The following is a 2,875-nucleotide window of genomic DNA, read 5'->3' as shown; positions in this document are numbered from 1 at the left end:
AGCAAGCAGCAGCATTGCCACCCTCTTGAAACAAGTCTGTTGACTTGAATCCAGTGTTCCTTTTACAGAACACATCACATTTATTTCAGCAGAGACCTAATATGTTATTCAAGTGAATAACAATTTAGTAGTGCTGGATGTGACTCACTTTTCCTCCAAGACGTATACCATCTTCCCACTGGGAAGAGTCATCTATTTTCCATACAGCTGCTAGACCACTTTTTAACAGGTAGATAGCAACACTGTTACTTCAAAATATATGCTACTTATGCAAAAAAACTACATTTCATGATCACACGTTGCACCTCAACTGTATGTACCCTGGACCGAAAACACATTTATTTAAAAAAAAATCGTGCTTAGCATTGCTTAGACAAAATTTGTGTTTTTACAAAATTATTTATTATAGCAGAGAATCTTTAATTCCAATGACAAGACTGCCTGCAGCAATGTTTAATATTCATTCACTTTTATTCAGGCAGAAAATTGACATCAGAACAGGCCTATTTTTATAAAAGACATTCTAGTTTTTCCAAAGACAAGATACTTTTCCAAATATTCAAAAATATGCACGGAAAGTATAGCCTCAACTTGTGATATCAAGTGATAACATTTTATTAGCTACTATATCCAATAAAGGGATTTTGCAAACATCCTGAGAACACAGCAGGCCCGAGAGCCGGGAGGCTCTGCTAACAAGAAGGATAGACAGCTCTCAGGCCCTGCCATGTGTCCTAGAGGTGGGTCACAAGACAAATGAAGAATCTTCTCCCTGAGTGAACTGACAGCCATTTATTTGCTCGATATGCAGGCTGCAGATGTTGGAAAATGTCATCCTTCAGAAAAAACAAGGAGCTAACCACTGCATCTTGACCCAGGCTGACTGCCAGGAGAGTCATGATTTGGTAACAGATGGACAAAAAAAAAACATCTCCACACAAAGAGCTATACAGACAAGGACAGATTCTGGCAAATCTCTTTGCCTGTCTTTCTCACAGCCCCAGGCACAATGCAAGCAGTGAATTGAGTGTCACTCTGCCCTTGGGTCAGGACAATCTTTGGCCCGGCTCTGCTCAGCCTATTTGCTAGTTTGCCTTTGAATCCTTCATGCCAGGCCTGGCTTAACTGAGCAACCGTACATCTGGGCTGCTTTCCCAGCAGCAAAGAAAACCATGTGTTCAGGAGTCATTTTATGGGTTGAGAAGGGGTAAAAAGCAACACAAAAACAAACAGGGCCGAACCATCAGGAAATGAAGAACCATGTAGAAATGTGTCCTGAGATCGCATCAAAGGGAAGAGCTCTATAATGTCAGGCCAACTTGTGTTGTCTCTGCCATGGCATAAGGGCTTCTGGGTCAACAGAATGCAAAGGTCTGAAAACAGTGCTGCCAAGCTGGGAGAGTAGCAGGTGAACAAGCGGGCAAGAGAGAGAGGCATCAGAGGAGCTCTGATGGCACCTTTCCTCCCAAGCAGGGGTAGGGTGCATGGCGGGATGGGTCCTTCCCCGTATGGGGAGATAAGCCTGGGAAAGGGTGTAGTCGCCCTCCAGAAATCAGCAAGATTAAGCACATCCTCTTGACCACCTTGGCTGCCATAAGGGAGGGGATTTCTTGCTCTCTCATATAATAAAGTGTGGGTGTGCTAACAGGAAACATCATGTCTTTAGAAAACAGAGAAACTTGATAAAATATAAAATTTTATTTTACTAAATTTTCACCCACTTTTATTAGAATGCTTTTGAATCAGTAGAGTAGAATCATCTAGACCTAACAGAGGAGTTCTCCCTGAGACTTGGTCAACCTGAAGCAACTATGATGATAGCAGTTCAACAGATAAGCAACTTTCATTGAAATAAGAAGTTTTAACTTCATAAGCACAGCAGTATCTCTCCCCGACATCACATATCATATAATGCTGCCACCAGTAGAATCCTATAGGGTTGTGTTTTTCCTTTCCTACAGTAGAGCTTACTTTATTTTATTTTTGGAAGTGTGTAAAATAATTTGATGTTTATATGGAAGAATGAATCTCCAAGAACGTAAAATTATGAGATAAAAGAATACAGTGTGTGTATGTTTGAAGCTGAGGAGGTTGTTGATTTGCTTTGCCAGTTATAAAACTTTATTATAAAATTTCCTTAATCAGACGAGCAACAAATCAATAGAGAATCCAAAGATTTGAGTATCTGTGAAAAACTGACATGTGACAAAAATGGTATTTTAATTTATAGGAGAAAGGATGGCTTATTTAGTCCCTTCTCCCATTGTTGAAATTTATCTAATTAAAATTTAATAACCTTAAAAAATTTTACTGTCACCATTGACAAGCCATCTTAAGGGAAGGAAATTGGACTTCATCCTACATAGAATACAAAATAAATTCTAGCTAAATTAAGATTTAAATGTTAAAATTAAAAAAAAAACAGAGTTTTAAGCAAAAGAACTTAAGAACCTCTAAAGCTATAAAAACAAAAGGTAGTTTGGATTATAAAAGGAAGTTTAAGGAAAACATTTAGAATGTTAAATGATTTCACAAATAATGTCAAAAGACAAATGACAAACAGGAAAAAATATTTGCAAACCACATGAAATATTGAGAATTAAATTCTAGAATACATAAATTGATAAAACAATAGAAATAAATGGAAAAATGGGCAAGGAATATGATTTAATTCTCAAAACACAATTCACAGAAGAGAGGCTAAATGATCAATAAATAAAAAGATGCTCTACTTCCCACAAATAGTCTGGGAAATTAATATTAAAGGTATACTGAGATGCCATATTTCATTCATTTGATCGGCATTAATTATGAATAATTCTAATGCCCTGTGCTTACCAGGACAAAGAAAAAAGTTCTCTCATGTACTGCTGAT

Source organism: Rhinopithecus bieti, unplaced genomic scaffold, assembly GCF_001698545.2.
Source record: "Rhinopithecus bieti isolate Rb0 unplaced genomic scaffold, ASM169854v2 scaffold_66718, whole genome shotgun sequence".
Taxonomy (NCBI): domain Eukaryota; kingdom Metazoa; phylum Chordata; class Mammalia; order Primates; family Cercopithecidae; genus Rhinopithecus; species Rhinopithecus bieti.
This window is presented reverse-complemented; position numbering follows the sequence as displayed.